The sequence below is a fragment of the Callithrix jacchus genome, chromosome 4, assembly GCF_049354715.1.
Source record: "Callithrix jacchus isolate 240 chromosome 4, calJac240_pri, whole genome shotgun sequence".
In the NCBI taxonomy this organism is placed as follows: domain Eukaryota; kingdom Metazoa; phylum Chordata; class Mammalia; order Primates; family Cebidae; genus Callithrix; species Callithrix jacchus.
The window spans coordinates 34,992,574-35,006,957 of NC_133505.1; the positions used below are offsets into that span (position 1 = coordinate 34,992,574).

The 14,384-nt window shown below is 41.2% G+C and overlaps 1 protein-coding gene and 1 long non-coding RNA gene across 5 annotated transcripts in view; one reads left to right on the forward strand and one right to left on the reverse strand.

Moving 5' to 3' along the window:
• TRIM26 (tripartite motif containing 26) overlaps positions 1-14,384 on the reverse strand; it is a 113,912-nt gene that overhangs the window by 52,364 nt on the left and 47,164 nt on the right. The gene's annotated exons all lie outside the window — the stretch shown is intronic.
• Positions 1-14,384, forward strand: part of LOC128931928 (uncharacterized) — an 82,770-nt gene that overhangs the window by 22,834 nt on the left and 45,552 nt on the right. For all 4 annotated transcript variants that reach the window (XR_013533868.1, XR_013533871.1, XR_013533870.1 and 1 more), the window contains one exon: positions 11,508-11,726. This is a non-coding gene — a long non-coding RNA (uncharacterized LOC128931928). The remainder of the gene's footprint in view (positions 1-11,507; positions 11,727-14,384) is intronic.

Genomic DNA, 14,384 nt, shown 5'->3' on the forward strand with positions numbered 1-14,384 from the left:
GTTCTGTTTATGTAGTGAATTACGTTTATAGATTTGCATATGTTGAACCAGCCTTGCATCCCTGGGATGAATGCTACTTGATCATGGTCAATAAGTTTTTGATGTGCTGTTGCAATCAGCTTGCCAGTATTTTATTGAAGATTTTTGCATCTATGTTCATCATGGATATTGGCCTGAAGTTTTCTTTTCTTGTTGAGTCTCTGCCAGGTTTTGGTATCAGGATGATGTTGGTCTCATAAAATAATTTGGGAAGGATTCCCTCTTTTTGGATTATTTGGAATAGTTTCAGAAGAAATGGTACCAGCTCCTCTTTGTGTGTCTGGTAGAATTCGGCTGTGAACCCTTCTGGACCTGGGCTTTTTTTGTGTGGTAGGCTCTTAATTGTTGCCTCAACTTCAGATCTTGTTATTGGTCTATTCAGGGTTTTGACTTCTTCCTGGTTTAGGCTTGGGAGGAGGCAAGTGTCCAGGAATTTATCCATTTCTTCCAGGTTTGCTAGTTGATGTGCATAGAGTTGTTTGTAATATTCTCTGATGATGGTTTGAATTTCTGTGGAATCTGTGGTGATTTCCCCTTTATCGTTTTTTATTGCATCTATTTGGTGATTCTCTATTTTCTTTTTTATTAATCTGGCTAGTGATCTATCTATTTTGTTGATCTTTTTGAAAAACCAGCTCCTGGATTTATTGACTGTTTTGAAGGGTTTTTCGTGTCTCTATCTCCTTCAGTTCTTCTCTGGTCTTAGTTATTTCTTGTCTTCTGTTAGGTTTTTAGTTTTTTTTATCTTGCCCCGCTAGCTCTTTCAATTTTGATGATAGAGTGTCATTTTGGATCTCTCCTTGCATCTCATGTGGGCACTTATTGCTATATATTTTCCTCTAGAGACTGCTTTAAATGTGTCCCAGAGATTCTGGTATGTTGTGTCTTCATTCTCGTTGGTTTCGAATAACATCTTTATTTCTGCCTTCATTTCATTGTTTATCCAGTGAACATTCAAGAGCCAGTTGTTCAGTTTTCATGAAGCTGTTTGGTTCTGAGTTAGTTTTTGAATTCTGAGTTCTAACTTGATTGCACTGTGGTCTGAGAGATGGTTTGTTATGATTTCTATTCTTTTGCATTTACTGAGGAGTGATTTACTTCCAATTATGTGGTCAATTTTAGACTAGGTGTGATGTGGTGCTGAGAAGAATATATATTCTGTGGATTTGGCGTGGAGAGTTCTGTAAATGTCTATTAGGTTTGCTTGTTCCAGGTCTGAGTTCAAGTCCTGGAAATCCTTGTTAATTTTCTGTCTGGTTGATCTATCTAATATTGACAATTGGGTGTTAAAGGCTCCCACTATTATTGTGTAGGAGTCTGAGTCTCTTTGCAAGTCATTAAGAACTTGCCATAGGTAACTAGGTGCTCCTGTATTGGGTGCATATATATTTAGGATTGTTAGCTCTTCTTGTTGCATCAAGAGCCTTTTACCATTATGTAATGTCTTTCTTTATCTCTTTTGATCTTTGTTGCTTTAAAGTCTATTTTATCAGAGACGAGAATTGCAACTCCTACTTTTTTTGCTCTCCATTTGCTTGGTAAATCTTCCTCCATCCCTTTATTTTGAGCCTTTGTGTATCCTTGCATGTGAGATGCATTTCCTGGATACAGTACACCAATGGGTTTTGGCTTTTTATCCAGTTTGCCAGTCTGTGTCTTTTGATTGGGGCATTTAGTCCATTTACATTTAGGGTTAATATTGTTATGTGTGAATTTGATACTGCCATTTTGATGCTAGCTGGCTGTTTTGCCCATTAGTTGATGCAGATTCTTCATTTTGTTGATGCTCTTTAGCATTTGGTATGTTTTTGGAGTGGCTGGTACTGGTTGTTCCTTTCTATGTGTAGTGCCTCTTTCAGGAGCTCTTGTAAAGCAGGCCTGGTGGTGACAAAATCTCTGAGTACTTCCTTGTTCGCAAAGGATTTTATTTTTCCTTCACTTATGAAGCTCAGTTTGGCTGGATATGAAATTCTGGGTTGAAAGTTCTTTTTTTTAAGGATGTCGAATATCAGCCCCCACTCTCCTCTGGCTTGTAGGGTTTCTGCTGAGAGATCTGCTGTGAGTCTGATGGGCTTCCCTTTGTGGGTAACCCGACCTTTCTCTCTGGCTGCCCTTAGCATTTTCTCCTTCATTTCAACCCTGGTGAATCTGATGATTATGTGCCTTGGGATTGCTCTTCTTGAGGAATATCTTTGTAGTGTTCTCTGTATTTCCTGGACTTGAATATTGGCCTGCCTTATTAGGTTGGGGAAGTTTTCCTGGATAATATCCTGAAGAGTATTTTTCCGCTTGGATTCATTCTCTTCGTCACATTCAGGTACACCTATCAAACGTAGATTAGGTCTTTTCACATAGTCCCATATTTCTTGGAGACTTTGTTCATTCCTTTTTGTGCTTTTTTTCTCTAAGCTTGCCTTCTCGTTTTATTTCGTTGAGTTGATCCTCGACCTCTGATATCCTTTCTTCTGCTTGGTCAATTCAGCTGTTGAAACTTGTGCATGCTTCGCAAAGTTCTCTTATTGTGTTTTTCAGCTCCATCAATTCACTTAGATGCCTCTCTAAGTTGTGCATTCTCATTAGCATTTCATCAAATCATTTTTCAAAGTTCTTAGTTTCTTTGCATTGGGTTAGAACATGTTCTTTTAACTCACAAAAGTTTCTCATTACCCACGTTCTCAAGTCTGATTCTGTAATTTCATCACACTCATTCTCCATCCAGCTTTGTTCCCTTGCCGGTGAGGAGTTGTGATCCCTTGTAGGAGGAGAGGTGTTCTAGTTTTGGGTGTTTTCCTCCTTTTTGCGCTGGTCTCTTCCCATCTTTGTGGATTTATCCACCTGTCATCTTTGTAGTTGCTGATTTTCAGATTGGGTCTCTGAGTGGAGGCCCAGATTGTTGAAGATGAAGTATTTCTCTTTCTTATGTTTCCTTCTAACAGTCTGGCCCCTCTGCTGTAGGACTGCTGAGGTCCACTCCAGGCCCTGCTTGCCTGGGGATCACCTGCGGCAGCTGCAGAACAGTAAGGGTTGCTACCAGTTTCTTCTTCTGCTATCTTTGTCCCAGAATGATGCCCGCCAAATATCAGTCTCATCAGTCCTTTGTGAGGTGACTCTTTGGATATATGGGGGTCAGAGAGCTGCTTGAGGAGACAGTCAGTCCTTTATAAGAGTTCAAGTGCTGAGCTGTGAGCTCTGTTGTTCCAAGCTGCTGGGCAGGTGCATTTAAGTCTGCTGCACAGAACTCATAAACCCCTGTTTTTTCCCTAGGTGCTCTGTCCCAGGAAGTTTGGGCTTTATTTATGAGTTTCCATTGTGCTGCTGTTTTGTTTTTTTTTTTTCAGGGCTGCCCTGCCCAGCAAGGAGGCAGCCTAGTCACTGTCTGCCTGCAGAGGCTTTGCTGAGCTGCTGTGGGCTCCACCCTGCTGCAATGTGAACTTCCCTGCAGTCCTGTTTATATGGGTGTGGTTAGAACTTCCTCGGCAATGGTGACCCACCTCTGTAATGGCGGGCTCTCTCTGTAGTGGCAGGTTGCCTCGACAATGGTGGGCTGCCTCAGCAATGGTGGACTACCTCCATAGGGGGTGGAGTGCCTCAGCAATGATGGACGTCCCTGGTTCACCTGTGCTTGCCATGAAACTCTCAACCCAGGACATTTCCAATTGCTATTTCTGTGTGTCTGTGTGTGTGTGTGTGTGTGTGTGTGTGTGACCCACCGAGCCTAATCACCTGACTCCCTGCCTCAGAGCCTTTTTTTTTTTTTAAGTTGAACGGTTGACTCTCTCCCAGGTGTTCCAGTATCCTGCTGAAAAGGGGCCAGGATCTGTGTGATTTCCTGTACGGCGACCCACTGCGCAAGCTGAAACAATTGCACTGCCTGGGGAATCTCCTGGCCTGGCTCCCTGTTTCTGTCCCGTTTAATCAGATGAATGGGTGACTCTGCCTTCCCGGAGCTCCAATCGCCAGCTTAAAAGGGCAACCAGACCAGTGTATTTTGTATGGAGAACTGCCATGCTGGCCAAAATAGCTGTGCTGGCAACCCATGGGGCTCCTCTGCCTGGGAATCTCCTGGTCTGTGGGCAATAAAGATCCATCTGGAAATGTGGTGTCCACTCACCCTCTGCGCTTTCACTGGGAGCTGCAATCCTGAGCTTCTCCTAAACTGCCATCTTGGATCTCCTCTCTCTCTGCTTCCCTTTTAAATGTAAGTTCCAGTTTCTGGTCATGTCTTTGCTCACAAATATGAGCATAGGCTACCAAAAGCAGCCAGGTCACTTCTTAAATGCTTTGCCCCTTGGCAATTTCTTCTGCCAGATACCCTAAATCATCATTCTCAAGTTCAAAGTTCCACAGATTCCTAGGGCAAGGGCACAATATCTCCAACCTCTTTGCTAACATATAACAAAAGTGACCTTCACTCTAGGTCCCAATAAGTTCCCCATCTCCATCTGAGACCTCCTCAGCCTGGACTTCATTATCCATATCACTTTCTCTCATCTTCTGGGAACCTACACACTCCTCCAACCTCTGTCTCTTACCCAGTTCCACTGCTGCTTCCATATTTTCAGGTGTCTTTATAGCAATGCCTCACCCCTCTGTACCAATTTTCTGTATTATTCTGTTCTTGCACTGCTATAAATAAATATCAAGACTAATTTATGAAGAAAAGAGGTTAAATTGGGTCACAGTTTCACAGGCTGTATAGGAAGCATAGCAGCATCTGATTCTGGGAATGCATGAGGTGGCTTTCAGGCATGGAAGAATGCAAAGTGGGAGCAAACATCTACATAGCAGGAGTAGGACCAAGGCAGGTGGCTGGTGTGGGGAGGTGCTACATACTTTTAAGCAACCAGATTTCAGAAGAACTCACTATCATGAGTAGAGCACTAAGAGGATGGTGCCGAATTATTCATGAAGAATCCACCCCATGATCCAATCACCTCCCACTAGACCCCACCTTCAACACTGAGGATTACAATAGAACACAAAAATTGGGTGGGGACACAAAAACGGAAACCATATTAACCTCTTTATCATTGTATAATGACTTTGTCTTTTCTTGTAGTTTTTGTATCAAAATCTATACTCCTGTTCTTTTTCCTGGTTTCCACTGGCATGGAATATCTTTCCAACTCTTAACTTTCAGTCTATGTGTGTCTTTATAGGTGAAGTGTGTTTCTAGTAGGCAACAGACCAATAGGTCTTGTTTTTTTCATTCATTCAGCCAGTCTATGTCTTTTGATTGGAGAGTTATTTAGTCCATTTCCATTCAGTGTTATTATTGATAAGCAAAGACTTATTCCTGCCATGTTATTTATTTATTTTCTGGTTGTTTTGTGGTCTTCTTCTTTTCTTCCTGTCTTCCTTTCAGGAACGTAATTTTCTCTGATGATATGATTTAGGTTTTTGCTTTCTATTTTTTATGTATCCAGTGTATGTTTTTTGATTTAAGGTTACCATGAGTACTACAAATCCTATTTTATAACCCATTATTTTAACCTGATAACACTGTTTGCATTAACAAATAAACAAAAACAAAATAACTCTACACCTTAACTTCATCCACCCAATTTTTAAGTTTTTGTTGTTTCTGATTTTTGTCTTATTGCACCATGTCTTGAAAAGTTGTTGCAGCTATTATTTTTGGTTTATTATTCTTTCTACTTACACACCACAGTTACAATGTTATGCTTTTCTGTGTACTCTTACCAGTGAGTTTTGTACCTTCAGATTATTTCTCGTTGCTCATTAATGTCCTTTTCTGACTGAAGTACTCCCCCCTTAAGCATTTCTTATGGGCCCAGTCTAGTGTTGATGAAATCCTTCAGCTTTTGTTTGTCTGGGAAAGTCTCCATGTATTCTTCATGTTTGAAGGATATTTTTGTTGGATATACTATTCTAGGGTAAAAGTTTTTTTCCCTTCAGCACTTTAACATATGTCATGTCACTCTCTCCTGATCTGTAAGGTTTCCACTGAAAAATATGCTGCCAGATGTATTGGAGCTCCATAGTATGTTGTTTGTTTCTATTCTCTCCTTTCTCATTTAGGGTCCTTTCTTTACCCTTGACCTTTGGGAATTTGATTATTAAATGCCTTGAGGTAGTCTTCTTTGGGTTAAATTGGCATGGTGTTCTATAACCTTCTTGTACTTGGATATAGATATCTTTCTCTAGGTTTAGGAAGTTCAGTGTTGCTATCCCTTTGAATAAACTTTCTATTCCTCTCTCTCTATATATATATATAGAGAGAGGGAGATAGATAGATTTGCCCCGTAGAGGCTATTTTCTAGATCCTGTAGGCACACATTATTGTTTTTTATTTTTTATCTCCTCTGAATTTGTATTTTCCCCTTTATTTACTTGACTATGTATTCTCTCTCTCTCTCTCTCTCTCTCTCTCTCTCTCTCTCTCTCTCTCTCTCTCTTTTGTTTTGAGTTGGAGTCTAGCTCTGCCAGCAGGCTGGAGTGCAGCAGCATGATCTTGGCTCACCACAACCTGTACCTCCTCGGTTCACGCAATTCTCCTGTCTCAGCCTCCTGAGTAGCTGGGACTATAGGCCCAGCTAATTTTTTTTCTTTTTAGTAGAGATGGGGTTTCACCATGTTGGCCAGGATGGTCTTGATGTCTTGACCTCATGATCCATCCGCCTCAGCCTCCCAAAGAGCTGGGATTAAAGGCATGAGCCAGTGCACCTGGCCTTGAATTTCTTCAACATGGCTACTTCGAATTATCTGTCTGAAAGGTCACATATCTGGGTTTATCCAGGATCGGTCTCTTGTGCCTTATTTAGTTCATTTGGTGAGGGCATGTTTTCCTGGATGCTAGCAGTTATTTTTCAGTATCTGGGTATTGAAGAGTCCAGTATTTATTGTAGTTTTCACTGTCTGGAATTAGTTGTAGTCATCCTTCTTGGAAAAACTTTCCAGATATTTGAAAGAATTTGGGTGCTGTGATCTAAGCCGTATTCACTTTGTGGGCACCAAGGCTCTTTTTGAACTTATGCCTTATTCTCCCTTGTGCCTCAAACTAAATTCATTTCAGACATGTTTATTTTGACACAAAAGATTTTGAAATCCATGCATAGTTTTTCATATATGCATTTTTCTTCAACTTGTTGAAGTCCCCTTGTATACACTTGGGGGTAGTCTTCTTTAGGTCAAATCTGTTTGGTGTTCCCTTACCTGCTTGTTCCTAGATATTTCTTTCTCAAGTTTTGAAAAGGTTTGCATCCTGTTCTCTGTAATTTTTCTCTTATGATTTATCCCACCACCCTGACCAAATTCCTACAGTTCCAATGTCCATAATAGTACTCCCTAAGTTATCTACGGGATTATAATTTTGGGTTGGTCTTTAAATCATCTTAATTTTTGTACATAGTATAAGGGGTCATGATCTTCTGCATATGGCTAGCCAGTTATCCCAGCACCATTTACTGAATAGGGAGCTATTTCCCCATTGCTTGTTTTTGTCAATTTTGTTGAAGATCCGATGGCTGTAGATGTGCAGCCTTATTTCTGGGCGTTCTATTCTGTCCCATTGGTCTATGTGTCTGCTTTTGTACCAGTACCATGATGTTTTGGTTACAGTAACCCTATAGTTTGAAGTTAGGTAATGTGATGCCTCCACTTTGTCCTTTTTCCTTAGGAATGCCTTGACTAGTCAGGCTATTTGATTCCATATGAATTTGAAAAGTTTTACTAGTCCTGTAAAGACTATAATTGATAGTTTGAAAGGAATAGCATTGAATCTATAAATTGCTTTGGGTAGTATGGCCACTCTAATGATATTGATTCTTCCTAGCCATAAGCATTGAAAGTTTTTCCATTTGTTTGTGTCATCTCTGATTTCTTTGAAGAATGTTTTGTGTTTCTGGTTGTAGAGATCCTTTACTGGCTTAGTTAGCTGCATTCCTAGGTATTTTATTCTTTTTGTGGCAATTATTAATGTGATTGTGCTCCTGATTTGGCTCTTGGCTTGGCTGCTGTGTATAGGAATGTTAGTAATTTTTGTACATTGATTTTGTCTCCTGAAACTTTGCTGAAATTGTTTATCAGCTAAAGGACCTTTAGGGTTTTCTAGATATAAAATCATGGTGTCTGTAAACAATGATAGTTTGACTTCCTCTCTTCCTATTTGGATGCCCTCTATTATTTCTGTTGCCTGATCGCTGTGGTCAGGCCTTTCAACACTGTTGAATAGGAGTAGTGAGAAAAGGCTTCCTTGTCTTGTACCACTTTTCAAGGGGAATGGTTGCAGATTTTGCCCATTCAGTATGATACTGGCTGTGGGTTTGCCATAGTTGGCTCTTATAATTCTGTTTCCTCAACACCTAGTTTATGGGGATTTTTTTTCTTTTTTTTTTTTTTAGATGGAATCTTGCTCTGTCACCCAGGCTGGAGTGCAGTGGCATGATCTCAGCTCACTGCAACCTCTGTCTCCCAGATTCAAGCGATTCTCCTGCCTCAGCCTCCTGAGTAGCTGGAATTACAGGCACATGCCACCGTGCCTGGCTAGTTTTTGTATTTTTAGGAGAGATGGGGTTTCACCACGTTGGTCAAGCTGGTCTTGAACTCCTGACCTTGTGATCCACCTGCCCCGGCCTCCCAAAGTGCTGGAATTACAAGCATGAGCCACCGCACCCAGGCTTTATGGGGAATTTTTAACATAAAGTGATGCTGAATTTTATTAAAAGGCTTTTAACATAAAGTGATGCTGAATTTTATTAAAAGGCTTTTAACATAAAGTGATGCTGAATTTTATTGAGTGAGATAATTATATGGTTTTTGCTTTTAGTTCTGTTTACGTGATGAGTTATATTTATTGTTTTGGGTCTACTCAACCAATCTTGCAATAAAGCCTACTTGATTGTGGTGGATTAGCTTTTTGATATGCTGCTGGATTTAGTTTCCAAATATTTTGAAGATTTTCCCATCAATGTTATCAAGAATATTGGCCTGAAGTTACCTTTTTTTTGTTGTGTCTCTGCTAGATTTTGGTATCAGAACAATGCTGGCCTCATAGAATAAATTAGGGAGGAGTCCCTCCTCCTCAATTTCTTGGAATAGTTTCAGTAGGAATGGTACCAGCTCTTCTTGGTACACCTGGTAGAATTTGGCTGTGAATCCAACTGGTCCTGGGATTTTTTTGGTTGGGAGGATATTTGTTATTGATTCTATTTTGGAGCTCTGTTCAGGGAATCAGTTTATTCCTAGTTTAGTCTTGAGAAGGTTTATGTTTCCAGGAATTTATCCATCTCTTCTAAATTTTCTAGTTTGTGTACAGACAGGTGATCATAATAGACTCTAATGGTTATTTGTATTTCTGTGGGGTCAGTGGTAATATCTTCTTAGTCACTTCTAATTATGTTATTTGGATATTTTCTTATTAGTCTAGCTAGTGGTCTACCTTATTAATTTTTTTAAAAATAGAACTCCTGGATTTGTGAATCTTTTGAATGGTTTTTCATGTCTCAGTCTCCAGTTCAGCTCTGATTTTGATTATTTCTTATGTTCTGCTAGCTTTGGGTTTGGGGTACTCTTGCTTCTCTAGTTCTTTTAGTAGTGATGTTAGGTTATTAATCTGAGATATTACTGACTTTGTGATGTGGGCATTTAGTGCTACAAATTTTCTTAATGCTGCCTGAGTCTTTAGGCTGTTGTTAAAGCTCTTGACTGCATTTTTTCACTCACTGGATTTCTTTAAGATTTGATGTTTTTTTTTTTTTTTCCGTTATTCTTTTATCTTTTTTCTATGTTGCCCAGGCTAGTCTCAAACTCCTGGACTCTAGTGATCCTTCCATCTTGGCCTCCCAAAGTGTTGGATGTACAGGCATAATATCTACCCTTTGTCAAATTTCTCATTCAGATCATGAATTGATTTTCTGGTTTTGCTGAGTTATCTATTTGTATTCTCCTATATCTAGTTCAGTTTTCTTAAAATTATTTTGAATTTATTTTCAGATAATTTCTTCTGGATTGGCTACTAATTATTGTTTCTTTAGCATTATCATGTTTCCTTGTTTTTCATGTTTTTGCATTGTTATCTGCGCATCTCCTAGAAGTCTCTTCTTCCAATTGTGTAGAGTAGCTTTCATGCAGATAAAGTTTCACCTGCAGATGGGTTTGAGATGTTGGGTAGGATGTGTTGGCCTGTTCTGGCTGGATGCAGTCGTGTAAACGTTGTGCAGTTTATTTAGCTGTATTCAACCTGGAAAGTGTCTCTGAGTGCCTCGGTGGCTTGGGCTGCAGAGATCTGTGGGCAGGGCAGCTGGATAATCTATGTTCTCGGAGAAGGACAAGGCTGTTCAGCCAGAGTATGATTATTAAACCACATAATCATTAAACAGAAGGAGATTTGCAGATTCTCTGGTCCATGAGAAAAATGGCAGAGAACATTAACTATTAGCACAGCTAGCCTTCTTTTCATTTCCTCACCTTTAGTTTTCTACCTACCAAAATTGCTGCTTTTAACCCCAGTATTACCAGAAATTGTGGACCACCTTTCTAGGATCATAATTTTGATTTGTATTACTAAGGTTGAGCACCAAATCCTGACTTCAGGTCTGTATCTCCTAATCTCTGCACACCTTCCTACAGCACTGTGAGAATCTGTGCATTAGGTGGTTCTCAGGTCACCTTTGTGGTAGGCAGGCACAAAGCTGGCCCCCGAAGATCCTCCTCTCCCGGTATTTGTGCCCTTATGTAATCCTCAGCTTTGAAGTGTTAGCTGGACCTAATGAAATGTTTGTAATAATCAGAATATGGTAAGTGTTCTATTTATAATGGAATATGTATTTTAGAGACATCAGGGGTCAAATGTGTCAGGTTGCCCCACAAAACTGATGGTAAACGACCCTGTATTCCCTTTTTTCTTTTTCTTTTAAACCTGAGGGGTTGTTTCTCTCATCCTCAACCTCCACGGTCCTTGCTGTGAAGCAGGTTCACAAATAACCAATCCCAAGGGAGGACTCACACTGTATAGAGAATAGGAAAAACTATCATTATGTCAACCAACAAAATTAGGAGTCAGAATGCTGCACCCTGGGTTGGTTTTACCAACTGCCAAGTATGGTGAGAGAACGAACACCCAACCAGCTATATGACGCAGGTTTACTACATACAAATAGGCAGCAAGGGACAACAGAAGCCTAGAAGCACTATGAGCCAGTCCCTTCAGGCTCAACAAAGTTGCCAATGGTGGATGGAGTCTCAACTGCATGTGCCCTAATTGCACCACAGCTGAAGGTCCCCAAAAGGCAACCTGACCAGGGTTGTATGCCTCAGAGGCATTGTGAATCACTGAAAAAAGCTTTCAAGGACATCTTGCTTCCACAGGAGAGAGGAACAAAAGCCCAGGCTGTCCCAGGCAGTTCCTCCCTAACTCAAAATGTTGCATTCCCTAGGAGGGAGAGGAATAAAGTCCGGGCTATTTCAGGTAGTTCCTGTGCATCTCAGGATATTTATTTCATTTCCAGCACATTCTAAAGTTATTTTTGAGAACGACAAGCAAGAATAAAAGAGAACTGTGTCAGTCCATGATCACCTAAAGAACTGCCCTGCATCTGTCATCCGATAGCAGCAGAAGCAGGAGGAAGATGAGGAGAGGCAGAGTCTGATTCCGCTGGAATGAGTAAGGGATCTGGTGTGTAAAGAGGAAAGGAAGTGAAAGAATAAAGACACAAATATAATGCCTGGTGAGTACAAATACTCCCCCACCCCCACCACCACCCCAGAGAATCCTCCATGACTAGAAATATGGGGAAATAACAGTCTCCAATCTCCCTGTGCTGCCCCCAGTGCCCTGGGTTTCCCTTACTTCAACTCAGAATAAATATCCCAGGGAGCCGAGTGGTGAACACTAAATATGTCTCTGCTCATCTCCAGAACAGACTACAGCTCCTCACTCCTCAGAAGTCCTAATCTCTCTCTACTTACTAGATAGGGTATCAATTCAGTTGTGTGCAGCAGCAACCCAGACGGTCAAATAGGAAAGCAGGGTGTATGTTTCCCATGAAAGTGAGGCAGACACTCCAGGGCCACTAGGGCATTTCTGCATTATGAAGTTGTCCAGGCATCTGGGCTCCTATGGTCTTCCTTCTCTGCTATTATTATAATAATTATAATAAGGGTATTGCCCTTATTACCATGACTTGGAGTACCCAGACCATGTCTATGGTCCTTAAGGAGGGAAGGGAAAGCAGGAACAGAGAAAACAGCCCTGACCTTTAAGGGCAAAACTTACAACTTCACATCTGCTTCATCTTATTGGCCAAAATTTAGACCTAGCCTCAAGAAAGGGTGTAGAATGAAGCTTTTAATCAGGGCTGCTATGTGCCCAGATAACTCCATTGGTGATATAGTTTAGACATTTGTCCCTTCCAAATCTTATGTTGACATGTGACCCCCAGTGTTGGAGGTTGGTCCTAGTGGGAAGTGTTTGGGTCATGAGAGGTATCCGTCATGAATGGCTTCGTGCCCTCCTCATAAATATGAGTGAGTTCTCACTCTATTTGTTACTGTGAGACTTCACTGTTAAAAAGAGCCTGGCTCTACTACCTTCTCTCTCTTTAGCTCACTCCCTTGCCCTGTAACACATCTGCTCCCTATTTGCTTTCCATCTCAAAGTTTTGAGGCCCTGAACAGAAGCAGATGCTGGTGCCACACGTTGTGTCAGCCTGCAGAACTGTGAGGAGTTTTAAAAGAAATAAAAATCTTTTAAAAATAAATTACCCAGTCTAGGATATTCCTACAAAGCAATGCAAAACAGACTTGTACCAGTGGTGTGGAATAAGGATACTTTTTGCTGTAACTTGCAAATTTTAAAATATCAGGGGCAATAGAATTATCAGTATCTTGTCATCAATATCTTAAACTGAACAAGATCGGGATGTTAAAAATGGAATAATCTCAAAACATATCATTAAGTGAATATAAAGCTGCAGATTCCACGTGGTAAAATATCTGGAAAAAAAGGGAAACCTCCATCTGTAATACTGTAGAAACTGGTAACAGTGGTTGTGTCCACGTAGGGAATTTGGAAAAACTGTTGATGGGATAGAGGACAGAATTTATTTTTCACCATATATATATTTTTATTATATATATATTTTTTGAGATGGAGTCTTGCTCTGTTGCCCTGGCTGGAGTGCAGTGGCACTATCTCAGCTCACTGCAACCTCCACCTCTGGGTTCAAGCAATTCTCCTTCCTCAGCCTCCTGGGTAGCTGGGACTACAAGGTATGTGCCACCACACCAGGCTGTTTCATTTTTAGTAGAGACAGGGTTTCACCATATTGGCCAGGCTGGTCTCGAACTCCTGACCTTGTGATCTGCCCACCTCAGCCTCCCAAAGTGCTAGGATTACAGGCACGAGCCACTGCACCCGGCCACATTAAGTTTTTAAACTTTGTGCATCTGATATTTAAAAAATAACTTTGAGGATGGGCACTGTGGCTTCTGCCTGTAATCCCAGCACTTTGGGAGGCCAAGGCATGCAGATCACTTGAACCCAGGAGTTGAGACCAGCCAGGGCAACATGATGAAACCTTGTCTTTAAAAAAAAACTATGAAAATTAGCCAGGCATGGTGGTATGCCCCTGTAATCTCGGCTATCTGGGAAGCTGAGGCAGGAGGGTCACCTGAGCCCAGGGTGGTCATGGCTGCAATGAGCTGTGATTGCAACACTGCACTACAGCCTGGGCAACAGTGAGACCCTGTCTCAAAATAGTTATTTTGAATTATAAAGTTGACTTAGTGATGGTGGTTCTTTAGAGATGCAGGAGGTCTGAAAAGTAACAGGGACAAATATTAAGAGGCCATGCCCTCCCAGGTTCACAGAGAACTCAGAAGCAGCCTTTCCTGTAACATTTCTGATTTTTGGATCCAAGGATTTGCTTTCATAAACACAGCTCACCTCTGCAGATCATCTGGTCTATCCCAGGACCTGGGTTACTCCTTGTTTAGTGATGGTCCAGCCTGTGTGATACTGTCCAGGCAAGAGGCCTGGCTAACCACTTTTCTTGGTATCTCTGACCAGGAATATCCCTATACACACAGATCCTAAGATGGCAACCAGTGATCCTGCTGCCTGGTGAAATCTCCACTTGAAAATGGGTGTGACCTGTGACGTGCTTCTAACCACAGAATATGGCAAAAGTGACGTCACTTCTGTAATGAGGTCATATGAGATACCCACTTCTGTCTTGCTAGATGACTCTGTCTTCTGCCCTCTTTGCTTGCAAGTTTTGATGGAGCAGAAAGGCTCACATGGCAGGGAACTGAGGTCAGCCTCTGGCCACTAGCCCTTAAGGAACTGAGGATGTCAGTCTAACACTCGTCAAGGAACTTAATCC